This window comes from Ursus americanus, chromosome 28 (assembly GCF_024610735.1).
Source record: "Ursus americanus isolate L20-20 chromosome 28, mUrsAme1.1.p, whole genome shotgun sequence".
NCBI lineage: Eukaryota > Metazoa > Chordata > Mammalia > Carnivora > Ursidae > Ursus > Ursus americanus.
In genome coordinates, this window is record NC_142154.1 from 27,051,834 (window position 1) to 27,071,298 (window position 19,465).

Consider the following 19,465-nt stretch of genomic DNA (forward strand, 5'->3'; position numbering starts at 1 on the left):
ATGGTCCATGTCACTAATCATCAGGGAAATGCAAATCAAAACCACAATGAGATATCACCTTACACCTGTCAGAATGGCTAAAATCAAAAACATAAGAAACATCACACTGGCAAGGATGTGAAGAAAAAGGAACTCTCATGCACTGTTGGTGGGAATGGAAACTGGTGCCTGCACCAGTATGAAGGTTCCTCAAAAAATTAAAAATAGAACTACCATATGGTACAGTAATTCCACTACTGGGTATTTACCCAAAGAATACAAAAACAGTAATGGAAAAGATATATACATCTCTATGTTTACTGCAGCACTATTTACCATAGCCAAGTTATGGAAGCAGCCCAAGTGTCCATTAATAGATAAATGAATAAAGAAGATGTGTGTGTGTGTGTGTGTGTGTGTGTGTGTGTGTATACACATACATGCTATACACACACACCAGTTTCATACCTGTTTGAAATTTACCAACTTCTATAGTTAGGAATCTATTTCTTACAGCTTTTCTATTCTCAATTTTGTCCTGCTCAGTTCTAGATTATATAAAGAATCAATGGATGTAATTGTATGCAACTTGGTGTAGTAGAAAAATTTTGATTCATAAATATGCAGACTTTAATTTTCCTGATTTTGGTAAGTATTCCTTAGATATTTTTTTTTAACCTGGGTTTGAGAAATTGAGGAACGGAAATTAATCCTTTCACTTCATTTACAGGTAGGTTTTCAATAATTAAGGTGGAGTTTTAAGTTTTTTGGCAGTGGGTCGGTGGGGTGGGTGGCGGTGTGCAGGCTGATAACTTACAAGTAATGGGCTCTGATTGGGCAAGTACTCATTTGAGTTTCTTCCATTTGATCTAATTTAACTTGTAGAATTTAAACTAAGTTTATGAGCTCATCTTGAAAGCTTTTGCTAAAAGATATTCAGCTGTTCCAAATGGGACTTATTAGCAGTATGTACATAAAAAGATCACATCAGGTGGATGAGAGACATATGATCACTTGTTTGCTTAATAAATTATAAAATGATGGCTTGGAAAAGCAAGCTTATAGTCTAACCATGGTGCTATTATTAGGCTTGCTTGTTAAACACAGATCGAAGCCTAGTATTATCAATAAAACAAATACTTATTGTTTCACTTCACATATATTGTTGTTCACATATATTTTATGCACACACACAATGGAATATTACTCAGTCATAAGAAAGAACGAAATGTTGCCATTTGCAACATGAATGAATCTAGAGTGTACAATGCTAAGTGAAATAAGTCAGAGAAAGACAAATACTCTATGATTTCACTCATGTGGAACTTAAGAAACAAAAGAAACAAAGAAAAAGACAAACAAATACCAGACTCTAAAATATAGTGAACACACTGATGGGGAGGAGTGTGGATGTAGCCTGAAATATGTGAAGGGGATTACAAATACACTTATAGTGATGAGCACCGAACAATGTATAGAATTGCTAAATCACTATATTGTACATTGGAAATAATATAACCCTGTAAATTAATTACACTGGGATTAAAGAATAAATAGGTGAATTTAATTTACTAAAGTCTACTAATATTTTTAGAAGTTTTTGCTTTTCAGTTCATGAGAGCGACTGGCCTGCAATTTTTTTTGTCTGGTTTTGTTATCAAGGTGTACTGGCCTCAAAGAACAAATTGGGATGGGATCTCACTTTTTCTTTTTCTGGAATATTTTAAGAACGGAATCATCTGTTCCTTGAATGTTTGCTAGAAGTTAGTTGTAAAATCATCAAGGCCTTGTGTTTTCTTTGTGGAAAGACTGTAAATAACCAATTCAATTTTTTTTATTATGTTCAGTTAGTGTTTAATGATTCATTCGTTGCGTATAACACCCAGTGCTCACCACATCACATGCCCTCCTTAATGCCCATCACCCAGCTACTCCATCCCCCCGCCCCCTCCCCTCTGAAACCCTCAGTTTGTTTCCTGCAGTCCATAGTCTCTCATGGTTTGTCTCCTTCTCTGATTCCCCCCCTTCAGTTTTCCCTCCTTTCCCCTATGATCCTCTGTGCTATTCCTTGTGTTCCACGTATGAGTGAAACCATATGATAGTTGTCTTTCTCTGCTTGACTTATTTTACTTAGCATAATCCCCTCCAGTTCCATACATGTCGATACAAATGGTCGGTATTCATCCTTTCTGATGGCTGAGTAATATTCCATCGTATATATGAACCATATCTTCCTTATCTATTAATTTGTTGAAGGGTGTCTTGGCTCCTTCCACAGTTTGGCTATCGTGGACATTGCCGCCATGAACATTGAGGTGCAGGTGCCCCTTCTTTTCACTACATCTGTATCTTTGGGGTAAACACCCAGTAGTGTAATTGCTGGGTCATAGGGTAGCACTATTTTTAACACCTTGAGGAACCTCCATACTGTTTTCCAAAGTGGCTGTACTAGCTTGCATTCCCACCAACAGTGTAAGAGGGTTCCCCTTTCTCCACATCCTCGCCAACATTTGTTGTTTCTTGCCTCGTCCACTTTTGCCATTCTATCTCACTGCGGTCTTGATTTGAATTTCCCTGATGGCTAATGATGTTGAACATCTTTTCATCTGTCTGTTAGCAATTCGTATGTCTTCTTTGGAGAAGTTTCTGTTCATGTCTTCTGCCCATTTCTTGACTGGATTATTTGTTTTTTGGGTGTTGAGTTTGAGAAGTTCTTTATAGATCTTGGATACCAGCCCTTTATCGGTACTGTCATTTGCAAATGTCCCCTCCCATTCCATGGGTTGCCTCTTAGTTTTGTTGACTGTTTCCTTTGCTGTGCAGAAGCTTTTTATCTTGATGAAGTCCCAAAAGTTCATTTTTGCTTTTATTTCCCTTCCCTTTGGAGACATATCTTGAAAGAAGTTGCTGTGGCCGATGTCAAAGAGGTTACTGCCTATGTTCTCCTCTAGGATTTTGATGGATCAAAAACCTCCCCAAAAACAAGTGTCCAGGTCCCGATGCCTTCCCAGGGGAATTCTACCAACATTTAAGAAAGAAATAATATCTATGCTACTGAAGCTGTTTCAAAAAATAGAAACAAAAGGAAAACCTCCAAACTTGTTCTATAAAGCCAGCATTACCTTGATCCCAAAACCAGGCAAAGACCCCATCGAAAAGGAGAATTACAGACCAATATCCCTGATGAACATGGATGCCAAATACTCAACAAGATCCTAGACACTAGGATCCAACAGTACATTAAAAGGATTATCCATCACGACCTGGTGGTGCAACATTTGCAAATCAATCAACATGACTGAGCACATTAATAAAAGAATAGAAAAAAACCATATGATCCTCTCAATTGATGCAGAAAAAGCATTTGACAAAATACAGCATCCTTTCCTGATTACACTCTTTAGAACGTAGGGATAAGAGGGAACGTTCCTCAATTTCATAAAAACCATCTATGAAAAGCCCACAGAGAATATCATTCTCAATGGGGAAAAGCTGAGAGCTTTTCTCTTAAGGTCAGGAACACAGCAGGAATGCCCACTCTTACCACTATTGTTCAACATAGTGCTAGAAGTCCTAGCATCAGCAACCAGGCAACAAAAAGAAATAAAAGGTATTCAAATTGGCAAAGAAGAAGTCAAACTCTATCTCTTCACAGGTGACATGATACTTTATGTGGAAAACCCAAAAGACTCCACCCCCAAATTACTAGAACTCATACAGCAATTCAGCAATGTGGCAGGATACAAAATCAATGCACAGAAATCAGTTGCTTTTCTATACACTAACAATGTAACTGTAGAAAGAGAAATTAAGAAATCGAGTCCATTTACAATAGCACCAAAACCCATAAGATACCTAGGAATAAACCTAACCAAAGAGGTAAAGGATATACTCTTTACTACAGAACACTGATGAAAGACATTGAAGAAGACACAAGAAGATTGAAAAATATTCCATGTTCGTGGATTAGAAGAATAAACATTGTTAAAATGTCTATGCTGCCCAGAGCAATCTACACTTTTGATGCCATCTCTATTAAAACACCAATGGCATTTTTCAAAGAGCTGGAACAAACAATCCTTAAATTTGTATGGAACCAGAAAAGACCCCGAATTGCCAAGGGAACGTTGAGAAAGAGAAACAAAGAGGGGGGCATCATGCTGCCTGATTTCAAGCTATATTACAAAGCTGTGATCACCAAGACAGCATGGTATTGGAATAAAAACAGACACATAGATCAATGGAACAGAATAGAGACCCCAGAAATGGACCCTCAACTCCATGGTCAGCCAATCTTCGACAAATCAGGAAAAAACATCCAATTGAAAAAGACAGTCTCTTCAACACATGGTGCTGGGAAAACTGAACAGCTACATACTGAATGAAACTGGACCATTCTCTTACACCATACACAAAGATAAACTTGAAATGAATGAAAGACTTCAATGTGAGACAGGAAATCAATTCAACATCTTAATGGTTAAGGAACTATTCTTCCTTTCTCCCTCCCTCCCTCTCTTTCTCTCACTCCCCCCTCCCCTTCCCTTCCTCCCTTCCCTCCCTCCCTTCCTCCCTCCTTCCTTCCCTTCCCTTCCCTTCCCTTCCCTTCCCTTCCCTTCCCTTCCCTTCCCTTCCCCTCCCCTCCCCTCCCCTCCCCTCCCCTCCCCTCCCCTCCCCTCCCCTCCCCTCCCCTCCCTTCCCTTCCCTTCCCGGCCCTTCTCTTTTTTCTATCTCTACACCAAATGTGGGGCTCGAAATCATGGCCCCAAGATCAAGATTTGCACTCTTCCAGCTGAGCCAGCCAGGCATCCCACTGGGCTTTCTATTTCTTGTTGAGTTGGTTCGGTGAGTTATATTTTTCTAGGAATTTGTTAAATTTATTTAAGCTTTCAAATGCACTGGTATAAAGTTGTTCAAAGTAGTCTCAACTTGCCTGGAGACGGAGTATGAGGTGGACTTGGATGACCACTCCAGTGAGTACTCATGCATTTTCTTCCCAGAGCATGCAGGCAAGACTGGCATTGAAAATGAAGGGGCTCCTCAACATCAAGGCCATGAAGAAGTCAGAGCATGCCACTGAGGGGGAGACAGTCATGCTGGGCTGCAAGTTGGACTCCTTCCCCCTGGTCAGCAACTGGGTGTGGTACAAGTTGGAAGCTCCAGGGACCAGGTCATCAGTAACAGCTCCTGCAGCAAGTTCTTCTTCATCTTTGGAGACCAAGATGGAGCTGCACATCTTGAACCTGGACCTGGAGGTAGACCCTGGCAAGTATGTCTGCAATGGCACCAACTTGGAGGGCACCACCAGCCAGACCATCATTGTGCTGCACATGCAAAACCACTCTGCCACCCTCTTGCCCTTCCTGGGTAGTGGCTGAGGTGCTGGTGCTGATCACAGTTATTTTCATCTGTGAGAAGGGGAGGAAACCAAACAAGATCCTATAATGACGATGAAATGGGCTCTGTTCCTCTGAAGAGCAGTGGGCATGTGAACAACAAAGGTAAGAACATTTGCCCAAGGAAACCCAACAAAGGCCTCCAGCCACTGTCCAGTGCTGCTTAGCAGTCTGGTTTTTGCAGATTTCATGTTCTTTCCTCTTAAAGGAGACCTGCCCCATGAAAGCAGACCACACCATGGGTCAGATCACACATTTCTTTCCTTTTTAAAACTAAACTAGGGTTTTCTAAACGTAGAATTCCGTTCCTTAGGGGTTTTGTTTTTCTTTTTTAAACATTTTGTGAGCACCTCGGGGGAGCCATGAGCTTCCTGTGAGACCCCTCTTGTCCTCTGCTTGTCCCCTCAGCTGCCCCCGCCTGCCTGTCCCCTGGTGGTACCCCCCACCGGTCCCTCTTGTCCTCCCACTCCCTCCTGCCTGTCCCTTGCTATCCCCCCAACGCGTCCTGTCCATGTCCCTCAGGCATTTAGCCTCCTGGTCTATTGTGGAAGTTGTGTTGTGTGTTGGGACAGCTTGAACCATGTGGCTGCTGACAGGCCCTGTCTGCCCCTCACTGCTCCGTCTGTCCATACACCCAGTTGCAGGGGAGTAGTCTGGCGACAGAGGCTGCAGGAATTGCTGTGATAGAAACTGCAGAACCTGCTCCCCAGTTGCTCCTCTGCATCCTGACTTGCCTGCCACCCGCCTATTCACCAATAAAGAAAGGCTGACCAGTGGGGGGAAAATCGAATTATAATTGACATACAAAATTATATTGTATGTCAATACAAGTGTACAAGATAGGGATTCGATATTTTTATATATTATGAAATAATCACAATAGGTCTAACTACCATTGATCATTATAAAAAGGTATTACAATATTATTGACTATATTCCCTATTCTGTACATTATGTGCCCATGGTTTATTTATTTTATGACTGGAAGTTTGTCTCTCAGTCCCCTTCACCTATTTTGCCTGTCCTTTCACTCCCCTCCCCTCTGGTAATCACCAGTTTGTTCTCTGTATCTATGAGTCTGTTTCTGTTTTTTCAATACTACATGTAAGTGAAATCATACAATACTTGTCTTTCTCAATCTGACTTATTTCACTTAGCATAGTACCCTCTAAGTCCATCCATGTTGTCACAAATGGCAAAATTTCATTCCTTTTTATGGCTGAATAATATTCCTGTGTGTGTGTGTGTGTGTGTGTGTGTGTGTGTGTGTGTGCGCACACGCATGCACGCACACATGCGTCTCACATCTTCTTTATCCATTCATCTATTGATGGACATTTAGGTTGCTTCCATATCTTGGCTATTGTAATAATGTTGCAATAAACATGGGGGTACATATATTTTTTCAAAATTAGTGTTTTCATTTGCTTCAGGTAAATACCCAGAAGTGGAATTACTGAATCATATGGTAATTCTATTTTTACTTTTTGAGGAATCTCCATACAGTTTTCCATATTGGCTGCACCAATTTACATTCCTACCAACAGTACCTGAGAATTCCCATTTTCACATCCTTGCCAACAGCTGTTATTTTTTGTCTTTTTGTTAATAGCCATTCCCCTGTCACCTCCATAAGCCCACTAGTGAATTGTTTTTAAAAATTTAGATTTATTTTGAAAATAATTTTACAATTCTCCCAGCTTTCCCTAATGTTAACATGCTACACAACTATGGCACAATTACCAAAACTAGAAAATAAACACTGGCATAAAACAATGAACTAATCTACAGACCTTATTAGAATTTTGCCACTTTTCTCACAAATGTTCCTTTTTTTGGGCTCCAGGATCGAATTCAGGATCCCACAAAAAGTTTAGTTGTCACGTCTCTCTAGTCTCCTCTAATCTGTGAGTTATTCAGTCTTTGCATTTTGGTCAGTTATTTTATAGACTATCCTCTATTTGTATCTGTCTGATGTTTTCTCGAGATTAAGTGATGGTTATGCATTTTTTACAAGAATACCTCAAAAGTGATGCTATGAACTTCTAAATAGATAATATAAGAAAGCAAATGATGTTGATATGTTGTTTCTGTTGATATTACCTTTGATCACATGGTTAAGGTAATACCAAGTTCTTTACTGCAAGGTTTCTATTTTCCCTTTTTGTAATTAAAAGTTATCTTGTGGGGAGTTATTTTGAGGCTTTGAAAATACTCTGTTTCTCATCATACTTTTGCTCAATAATTTTTACATCCATTAATGATTCTCTCTTGCAGTAATTATTACTGTGGTGTTTGTCTAATGGTGCCTTTTCTACTTATCATCATTCTCTCATTTATTATTCAGTGAATTTTTTATTTCAATTACTGTACTTTTTAGTTTGATTTTCTTTTTTAAAACAGGTGTTTGACTTTGTTAGACTCAAACTGCAAAACTATTCATGGACAGCAGCTGAAATCTCACTTCAATTCTTTTGTCTTCAGCTCCGTCCCACACATTCATGGTACTAGGATCACTGAGACATTTATAAATAATTAGGAGAACCTACTTTCTGGCTCTCTCCTTTCTGAACTTCATTCTCACAGTCTAGCAGTTGTTTTTGCCCTGAATTGTCCTCTAGTTCTTCAGGCCAGAAAGACTGGGTTTTCTATGGTAATTCTAGTAGTTGCATGTGGTACCAACTATGCCCTGTCCTCAGGCTAAAAAGGCATAAACCAGGGAACTCACACAATGCTGTTCTCTTCTTCTAAGTGTCTATTCCAATCAGAATGTGTCAGCTTTTGAGTGGTCTCTAGTACCTTTAGGTATTTGTTTTTTCATACTTTACCCAGAGTTTATATTTGTTATCTACAGGAGGGTCAGTCTGAGGAGCTTATTCAGTTATACTTAAAGCAAACAGGATCATCTGTTTAACTGATTCTTTCACATTTACTAAGACTTGCTCAATGGCCTACTGCACAGTCAATTCTTGTAAATTTTCCATGTGTTCTTACAAGGAATGTAGGTTTCTAATATTGCATAGAAGGTTCTATGTGTTAAACCAAATTTATTAATAGTTTTATTCAAAATTTTTACATATTTAATAGTTCTGTTTGCTTTACTACCATTTGAAGGCAGTGTGATAAAATCTCTGCTATGATGCCGGATGTGTCAATTTCTTCCTCAAGCAGTCAATTAATGATTTTAGGTTATAGTCATAATGATGGTGATGACACTATTTCCTATGACTGCAGTAGAAGGACAATTAAAGTTCTAATCTGTTAGCCATTTACATGTCTTCTTCAGAGAAGTGTCTGTTCATGTCTTCTGCCCATTTCTTGACTGGATTATTTGTTTTTTGGGCATTGAGTTTGAGAAGTTCTTCACAGATCTTGGATACCAGCCCTTTATCTGTAATGTCATTTGCAAATATCTTCTCTCATTCCCTGGGTTGTCTTTTAGTTTTGTTGATTGTTTCCTTTGCTGTGCAGAAGCTTTTTATCTTGATGAAGTCCCAACAGATCATTTTTTTAAAAAAAGATTTTATTTATTTATTTGAGAGAGTGAGTGAGAGAGAGAGCACAAATGGGGGGGTGGCGGGAGCAGCAGAGGGAGAAGCAGACTCCCCACTGAGCAGGGAGCTTGATATGGGGCTCGATACCAGGACCCTGGGATCATGACCTTCAGGCAGATGCTTAAGCGACTGAGTCACCCCGGCGCCCCCCAACAGTTCATTTTTGCTTTTGTTTCCCTTGTTTTTAGAGACATGTCTTGCAAGAAGTTGCTGTGTCCAAGGTAAAAGAGGTTGCTGTGTTCTCCTCTAGGATTTTGATGGTTTCCTGTCTCACATTTAGGTCTTTCATCCATTTTGAGTTTATCTTTGTGTATGGTGTAAGAGAATGCTCCACTTTCATTCTTCTGCTTGCAGCTGTCCAATTTTCCCAGCACCATTTGTTGAAGAGACTTTTTTTCCATTGGATATTCTTCCCTGCTTTGTCAAAGATTAGTTGACCACAGAGTTGAGGGTCCATTTCTGGAGACTCTGTACCACAGAGTTGAGGGTCCATTTCTGGAGACTGTTCTGTCCCATTGATCTGTGTATCTGTGTTGGTGCCAGTACCATACTGTTTTGATGACTACAGCTTTGTAGTATAGCTTGAAGTCAAATGGCTAACAGACACATGAAAAAATGCTCCACATCACTAGCCATCAGGGAAATACAAATCAAAACCACAATGAGATACCACCTTACACCAGTAAGAATGGCCAAAGACAGGGAACAACAAATGTTGACGAGGATGTGGAGAAAGGGGAACCCTCTTACACTATTGGTGGGAATGCAAGCTGGTACAGTCACTCTGGAAAATAGTATGGAGGTTCCTCAAAAAGTTAAAAATAGAGCTACCCTACAACCCAGCAATTGCATACTGGGTATTTACCCCCAAGACACAGATGTAGTGAAAAGAAGGGGCACCTGCACCCCAATGTTCATAGCAGCAATGTCCACAAATAGCCAAACTGTAGAAAGAGCCAAGATGTCCTTCAGCAGATGAGTGGATGAAGAAGATGTGGTCCATATATATAATGGAATATTACTCAGACACCAGAAAGGATGAATACCCAACATTTGCATCGACATGGATGGAACTGGAGGAGATAATGCTAAGTGAAATAAGTCAAGCAGAGAAAGACAATTATCATATGGTTTCACTTATATGTGGAACACAAAGAATAGTGCAGAGGATAATAGGGGAAGGGAGGGAAAACTGAAGGGGAAGAAATCAGAGAGGGAGACAAACCATGAGAGACTCTTGACTCTGGGAAACAAGATGAGGGTTGCTGGAGGGGGGGTGGGTGGGGGGATGGGGTATCTGGGTGATGGGCATTAAGGAGGGCATGTGATTTGATGAGCACTGGGTGTTATATGCAACTAATGAATCATTGAACATTGTATCAAAAAATGATGTACTATATAATGTTGGCTAACTGAATTTAAATTAAAGGAAAAAAAAAGGTTATAATCTGACCTTTTTTTCCCCCTAGATCAATTCTGAATGTAGCTTTGAGGGTAAAGCTCTACAACAATCAAAACATCACTTAAATATCCTTACCAAACTAAACTGGCAGTGTGTCAAGTAATAGAGTGGAAAGAATACTAGGTTGGGATTTAGGAAACTTGAATTTAAATCGCAGTTCTATTGGTAACAGGCTGTGAAACTTTTGGCGAGTACTCTACCCCATACATCTTCCATCCCTTTCCTCCTTTGAGTTCCACTGCCCTCATTTATAAAACAGGAGGACCAAACTAGACCAGATACTATGAAGGTCTCCTCTCTGGTTCCAATATTCTCTGTGTCAATAAGGTATTTGGCCCATTAGACACAGACTTCACATTACTGATGAAAAAAGGGCAGGTTGTCCTTGACAGCCTGAGTATGTGCCACATAGCGAAAGGAGGTAACAAGATGCAATTGGCATCAGGAGTACTGTACCTGTGGAGGGTTGAAGGATTTCTAATCCCATATAATTAACTATGGAGTCCATGTTCTGGCTCCTTAGTACAAAGAAAACAATGTAGTTAATGGCCAGTCCCAGGCCTTTGCTTTCATAATGAAAATCAAACAGGCACCTGCATGGCTTTGCACATGACTCAGTAAAAAACAATCCCCTTGCTGTAGGGTTCATTTGTATTTTCTTTGTTTATATACAGAACTTTCTTGTCACCTTCCGAAGTGCTCATCACCAGTCTCTTTGATCCAACAGTACCATATCAATTATTTAAGGTTTGTACATCACTTTTCAATTAACAAACTCCTTGGCTAAGAAAATATATACATACAATATATCAGCATATTCTTTAAATATTCCATGAAGAACAGGTCACTACGAATTAAAAATATGGATGCTAATAAAATATTTAGTGCTTTTAAAAATGCAATGAAACATCAAGAAATTATAAGTCTTTTAATTAAATCCTTTTTCAGTGAATCCTACCCAGGTGATAATATTAAACATGTATAAAATTAAAGTCACAAAAATGTTGCGTTGTCTCATTTGTCAACTCAATAAAGTGAGGACACATTGATTCAGGTTACAGGAAGGGAAACCCTGGACAGGGGCTAAGGAGACTAGGATCCAGGTCATGGTTTCATCACTAGGTATTTGTGTATTCCCTGACACATTTCAATTTGCTCATCTGTAATATGGACTATTTACAATTTCAAACAGGAGTCTGTTAATCTATCTTCCCAGCACTCAGCAGTACTTTCACTGGTGTTTTTTTAATGATAAAAACATGTAATGTAACCCCTAATAATTTTAAGTATACATTACAATCTAATTAACTATAAGCACAATACTGTAAAACAGATCTCCAGAACTTTTTAATTTCACATGACTGAAACTCAATACTCACTAAACAGCAACTTCCCATTTCCCTTCATCCCAGCTCCTGGCAACCACCATATTACTTTCTTTTTTTTATGAGTTTGACTACTTCAGATATCTCAAGTAAGTGAAATCATGCAGTATTTGTCCTTGTGTGACTGGCTTATTTTGCTTAGCATACTGCCCTCAGGTTCATCCATGTTGTAGCATGAGACAGGACCATCTTCTTTTTTATGGCTGAATAGTATTCCACATATACACATATATATGTATATATATGTACAAATATATGTGTGTGTGTGTGTGTATTATGTGTGTGTGTGTGTATACAGACACACACACATATTTTCTTTATCCACTCATCTGTCAATGGACATTTAAGTTATTTCCACCTCTTGGCTATTATGAATAATGCTACAGTGAATATGAGAGTGCAAATGCAGGCCCACCTCATTTTATTATGCTTCACAGATATAGCATTTTTTACAAATTGAAGATTTATGGCAACCCTGCATTGAGCAAGTCTACTGGCACCATTTTTCCAACAGCATTTGCTCACTTCATGTTTCTGTGTCACATTTGGAAATTCCTGAAATACTTCAAACTTTTTCATTTTTATATCTGTTATGGTGATTTGTGATCAGTGATCTTTGATGTTATCATTGTAATTGTTTTGGGGCACCATGAATTGAACTCATATAAGACAATGAACTTGATAAAGGTGTGTGTTCTGACTGCTCCATCTACCAGCCATTCCCCCAACTCTCTCCCTTTCCTTGGGCCTCCCTATTCCTTGAGGAACAATATTGAAGTTAGGCCAATTAATAACCTTACACTGGCCTCTAAGTGTTCAAGTGACAAGATTTTCATGTCTCCCACTTTAAATCAAAAGCTAGAAATTATTGAACTCAGTGAGGAAGGCATGTTGAAAGCTGAGCTAGGCCAAAAGCTTAGCCTCCTGCAACAGTTAGCCAAGCTGTGAATGCAAAGGAAAAGTTCTGAAGGGAATTTTTTTTCTTGAAGCAAATTAAAAGTGCTACTTCAGTAAACACATTAACAATAATAAAGTGAAACAGCCTCATGGCTGACATAAAGTTTCAGTTGTCCAGATAGAAGATCAAACCAGCCACCACATTCCCTTAAGCCAAAACCTAATCCAGAGCAAGGTCCCAGCGCCCTTCAATTCTATGAGGGCTTAGAAATGAGAAAAGTATAGAAGAAAAATTAGCAGAGGTTGGTTCCTGAGGTTTAAGGAAAGAAGCCATCTCCATAACATAAAAGTGTAGGGTGAAACAGCAAGTGTTGATGTAGGAGCTGCGGTAAGTTATCCAGAAAATCTAGCTAAAGTAATTAATGACTACACAAAACAACAGATTTTCTCATGTAAATGTAAACGAAACTGCCTTATGTTGAAGGAAGACCCCATCTAGGACTTTCATAGCTAGAGAGGAGAAATCCATGACTGGTTTCAAAGCTTCAAAGGGCAGGCTGATTCTCTTGTTAGGGACTGATGTAGCGGGTAACTTTATGTTGAAGTCAGTGCTTATTTACCATTCTGAAAATCCTAGGGCCCTCAGGAATTATGCGAAATCTATTGTACCTCTGCTCTATAAGTAGAACAACTAAGCCTAGATGACAGCACATCTGTTTATGAACCTAGTTTACTGGATATTTTAAGTCTATTATGAACACCTACTTGCTTAGAAAAAAAGATTCCTTTCAAAGTATTATTGCTTATTGACAATGCGCCTGGTCACCCGAGTTCTGATAGAGATGTACAATGCTATGAATATTGTTTTTGTGCCTGCTAACACAACATCCATTCCATTGATCAAGGAGTTACTGTGAATTTGAAGTCTTATTACTTAAGAAATACACTTGTAAGGCTGTAGCTGCCACAGATAGGGATTCTTCTGATGGGTCTGGACAAAGTAAATTGAAAACCTTCTGGAAAGGATTCACCATTCTAGATGCCATTAAGAACATTTGTGATTCATGGGAAGAGGTCAAAATATCAACATTAACAGGAATTTGGAAGAAGTTGGCTCCAACCCTCATGGAGGACTTTGAGGGGTTCCAGACTTCAGTGGAGGAAGTAACTCAGATGTGATGGAAATAGCAAGAGAATTGGAATTAGAAGTGGAGCCTGAAGATGGGACTGAAATGCTGTAATCTTATGACAAAACTTTAATGGATGAGGTGTTGCTTCTTAAAGCTGAGCAAAGAAAGTGGTTTCTTGAGATGGACTCTGATGAAGATGCTATAAAGATTATTGAAATAACCAAAAAGGACTGAGAATATTACATAAAGTTAGTTGATAAAGCAGTGGCAAGATTTGAGAGGATGGACTCCAATTTTGACAGAAGTTGTACTGTGGGTAAAATACTATCAAATTGCATCACATGGAACAGAAAAATCATTTGTGAAAGGAAGAGTCAATCAATGTGGAAAACTTCATTGTTGTCTTATTTTAAGAAGTTGTCAAATAAACTTAGTCAAGGAGGTAAAAGATCTCTTCTCTGAAAAGAACAAAACACGATGAAAGAAACTGAAGATGACACAAACGGAAAGATGTTCATGGATGGGGCTAACAAATATTCTTAAAATGTCCATATTAGCCCCATTCCGTGGGTTGCCTCTTAGTTTTGTTGACTGATACCTTTGCTGTGCAGAAGCTTTTTATCTTGGTGAAGTCCCAAAAGTCATTTTCGCTTTTGTTTCCCTTGCCTTTGGAGACGTGTCTTGAAAGAAGTTGCTGCGGCCGATGAGGTTACTGCCTATGTTCTACTCTAGGATTTTGATGGATTCCTGTCTCACATGGAGGTTTTTCATCCATTTCGAGTTTATCTTTGTGTACAGTGTAAGAGAATGGCCCAATTTCATTCTTCTGTATGTAGCTGTCCAATTTTCCCAGCACCATTTATTGAAGAAACTGTCTTTTCCATTGGATGTTTTTTCCTGATTTGTTGAAGATTAGGTGACCATAGAGTTGAGGGTTCATATCGGGCTCCCTATTCTGTTTCATTGATCTATGTATCTGCCAGGCAACGTGATGCCCCCAGCTTTGTTTTTCTTTTTCAACATTTCCTTGGCAATTCAAGATCTTTTCTGGTTCCATACAAATTTTAGGATTGTTTGTTCCAGCTCTTTGAAAAATGCCATTGGTATTTTGGGCTGGGATGGCATTGAAAGTATAGATTGCTCTGGGCACCATAGACATTATAACAATGTTTATTCTTCCAATCCATGAACATGCAATGTTTTTCCATCTTTTTGTGTCTTCCTCAATTTCTTTTATAAGTGTTCTGTAGTTTCTAGAGTATAGACCCTTTACCTCTTTGGTTAGGTTTATTCCTAGGTATCTTATCGTTTTTGGTGCTATTGTAAATGGAATTGATTCCTTAATTCTCTTTCTATAGTTACATTGTTAGTGTATAGAAAAGCAACTGATTTCTGTGCATTGATTTTGTATCTTGCCACACTGTATGAGTTCTAGTAATTTGGGGGTGGAGTCTTTTGGGTTTTCCACATAGAGTATCATGTCATCTGCGAAGAGAGAGAGAGTTTGACTTCTTCTTTGCCAATTTGAAGGCTTTTTATTTCTTTTTGTTGTCGATTGCTGATGCTAGGACTTCTGGTACTATGACGAACAACAGTGGTGAGTGTGGGCATCCCTGCTGTGTTCTTGACCTTAAAAGAAAAGCTCTCAGCTTTTCCCCATTGAGAATGATATTCTCTGTGGGCTTTTCATAGATGGTTTTTATGAAATTGAGGAACATTCCCTCTTATCCCTACACTCTGAAGAGTTTTAATCAGGAAAGGATGCTGTATTTGTCAAATGCTTTTTCTGCATATATTGAGAGGATCATATGGCTCTTATCTCTTCTCTTATTACTGTGTTCTATCACATTGACTGATTTGTGAATGTTGAGCCACCTTGCATCCCAGGAATAAATCCCACCTCGTCGTGACAGATAATCCTCTTAACGTACTGTTGGATCCTATTGGCTAGGATCTTGTTGAGAATTTTGGCATCCATCTTCATCAGGGATATTGGTCTGTAATTCTCCTTTTTGATGGGGTCTTTGCCTGGTTTTGGGATCAAGGTAATGCTGGCCTCATAGAACGAGTTTGGAAGTTTCCCTTTTGTTTCTATTTTTTGAAACAGATTCAGTAGAATAGGTATTATTTCTTCTTTAAATGTTGGTAGAATTCCCCTGGGAAGCCATCTGGACCTTGACTCTTGTATTTTGGGAGGTTTTTGATCACTGCTTTGATTTCATTACTGGTTATTGGTCTGTTTGGATTGTCAATTTCTTCCTGTTTCAATCTTGGTAGTTTATAGGTTTCCAGGAAGGCATCCATTTCTTCCAGGTTGCATAATTTATTGGCATATGGTTGTTGATAATAATTTCTAATGATTGTTTCTATTTCCTTGGTGTTAGTCGTGATCTCTTCCCTTTCATTCATAATTTTATTAATTTGGGTCCTTTCTCTTTTCTTTTGGATAAGTCTGGCTAGTGGGTTTATCGATCTTATTAATTCTTTCAAAGAACCAGCTTCTAGTTTTGTTGATCTGCTCTACTGTATTTCTGGTTTTTAATTCATTGATCTCTGCTCTAATCTTAATTACTTCTCTTCTTCTGCTTGGCTTAGGCTTTATTTGTTGTTCTTTCTCCAGTTCTATAAGGTGTAAAGTTAGCTTGTGTAGTTGGGATTTTTCTATTTTTTTGAGTGAGGCATGGATGGCTATGTACCTCCCCCTTAGGACCGCCTTTGCAGTATCCCATAGGTTTTGGACCTATGTGTGTATCCAAGATCTATAAAGAACTTCTCAAACCCAACACCCAAAAAACAAATAATCCAGCCAAGAAATGGGCAGAAGACATGAACAGACACTTCTTCAAAGAAGACATATGAATGGCTAACAGACACATGAAAAAATGTTCAACATCATTAGTCATCGGGGAGATTCAAATCAAAACCACATTGAGATACCACCTTACACCAGTTAGAGTAGCAAAAATTAACAAGGCAGGAAACAACAAATGTTGGAGAGGATGTGGAGAAAAGGGAACCCTCTTACACTGTTGGTGGGAATGCAAGTTGGTACAGCCACTTTGGAAAACAGTGTGGAGGTCCCTCAAAAAGTTAAAAATAGAGCTACCCTATGACCCAGCAATTGCACTACTAGGTATTTACCCCAAAGATACAGATGTAGTGATAAGAAGGGGCACATGCACCTCAATGTCATAGCAGCAATGTCCACAATAGCCAAACTGTGGAAGGAGCCGAGACACCCTTCAACAGATGAATGGATAAAGAAGATATGGTTCATATATACAATGGAATATTACTCAGCCATCAGAAAGGATGAATACCCACCATTTTCATCAACGTGGATGGAACTGAAGGGTATTATGCTAAGTGAAATAAGTCAAGCAGAGAAAGACAATTATCATATGGTTTCACTTATATGTGGACGATAAGGAATAGCATGGAGGACATTACAAGAAGGAAGGGAAAAATGAAGGGGTAGAAATCAGAGGCAGAGGTGAACCATGAGAGACTCTGGGCTCTCGGAAACAAACTGAGGGTTTCAGAGGGGAGGGGAGTGGGGGGATTGGTTAGCCCAGTGATGGGTATTTACAGAGGGCACTGAATGCAAGGAGCACTGGGTGTTTTGCACAAACAATGAATCATGGAGCACTACATAGGGAACTGATGAAGTACTATATGGTGACTAACATGACATAATAAAAAAAAGTCCATATTACTCAAAGCAATCTACAGATTTAATGCAATTCCTAGCAAAATATCAATAGCATTTTCCACAAAACTAGAACAAATAATCCTAAAATATGTATGGAATCACGCACATACACAATAAACCCAAATAGCCAAAGCAATCTTCAAAAAGAAGAACAAAACTGAAGGTATCACAATCCCAGATTTCAGGATATACTGCCAAGTTGTAGTAGTCAGAGCAGTATGGAATTGGGACAAAAACAGATACATAGATCAATGGAACAGAATAGAGAGCCCAGAAATAAACCCACAACTTCATGGTCAATTAATCTTCAACAGAAGAGGCAAGAATATGCAATGGAAAAAGAAAGTCTCTCCAACAAATGGTGTTGGGAAAACTGGACAGCTACATGCAAAAGAATAAAACTGGATGACATTTTTACACCATATTAAAAAATAAACTCAAAGTGGATTAAAGACCTAAATGTGAGACCTGAAACCATTAAAATCCTAGAGTATTACACAAGCAGTAACCTCTTTGACATCAGGCACAGCAACTTCTTTCTAGATATGTTCCTGAGGTAAGGGAAGCAAAAGCAAAAATAAACTATTGGGACTATTTCAAACTTAAAAGCTTCTGCACAGAAAAGGAAACACTCAACAAAACTAAAAGACAAGCTACTGAATGGGAGAAGATATTCGCAAAGGACTTATCTGATAAAGGGTTAGTATCCAAAATATACAAAAAACTGATAGAACTCAACATATATGGAGTATATAGAACAGAGCAGAGGATCATAGGGACAGGGAGGGAAAACTGAATGGGAAAAAAATCAGAGAGGGAGACAAACCATGAGAGACTCTTGAATCTGGGAAACAAACTGAGGGTTGCAGAAAGGGAGGTGGGTGGGGGGATGGGGTAACTGGGTGATGGGCACGAGATGTGATGAGCACTGGATGTTATATGCAAGTAATGAATAGTTGAACATTACTTTAAATACTAATGATGTATTATATGTTGGCTAATTGAATTTAAAAAAAAACAACTCAACACCCAAAACAAATAATCCAATTAAAAAATGGGCAGTAGGCATGAACAGACAGTTCTCCAAAGAAGACATCCAGATGGCCAACATATGAAAAGAAAAGATGCTCCACATCACTAATCATTACGGAAATGCAGATCAAAACCAAAATGAGGTATCACCTTACGTCTGTAAGACTGGCTAAAACAAAAAACAAATAACAAGTGTTGGTGCAGATTTGAGAAAAAGGAACTCTAGTGCATTGTTGGTGGGAATGCAAACTGGTGCAGCCACTGTGGAAAACAGTCTGAAGGTCCTCAAAAAATTAAAAATAAAATTACCTTATTATCCAGTAATTCCTCTACTGGATATTTACCCAAAAAATATGAAAACACTAAAAACAAACAAACAAACAAACAAACAAACAAACAAACCAACCCAGATACATGCACCCTTATGTTTATTGCAGCATTATTTGTAATAACCAAATTATGGAAGCAGTCCAAGTGTCCAAAGACAGACAGATGAATGGATAAAGATGTGGTATATCTTATTCTTAGATTTGTTGACTTGTGATCTAACATGTGATCTATACTGGAGAATGTTCCATGTGTGCCTGAGAAAAATGTGTATTTTGCTGCTGATACATGGAATATTTTCTACACATGTGTTCGATCCATTTGGTCTGCAGTATTGTTTAAAGCATCTGTTTCCCTAATTAGTTTTCTTTCTGGATGTCTATCCATTATTCACATTTGGGTATTGAAATCCCCTACCTTTATTGGGTGGCTGTCTTCTTTTCCTTTCAGTTCTTTCAAAGTTTGCTTCTTACTCTTGGGTGTTCTGATGGGTGCCTATGTATTTACAATTGCTGTATCTTTCTGGAAAATTGGAAATTGTCCTTTTATCTCTTCTGAGTTTTTCACTTTAAGACTATTTAGTCTTACAGA

At 38.7% G+C, this 19,465-nt stretch overlaps 1 protein-coding gene and 1 pseudogene across 8 annotated transcripts in view; one reads left to right on the plus strand and one right to left on the minus strand.

Moving 5' to 3' along the window:
- Positions 1-5,542, plus strand: part of LOC148107582 (basigin pseudogene) — a 34,920-nt pseudogene extending 29,378 nt beyond the window's left edge.
- SCAPER (S-phase cyclin A associated protein in the ER) overlaps positions 1-19,465 on the minus strand; it is a 514,000-nt gene that overhangs the window by 104,962 nt on the left and 389,573 nt on the right. The window lies entirely within an intron of this gene.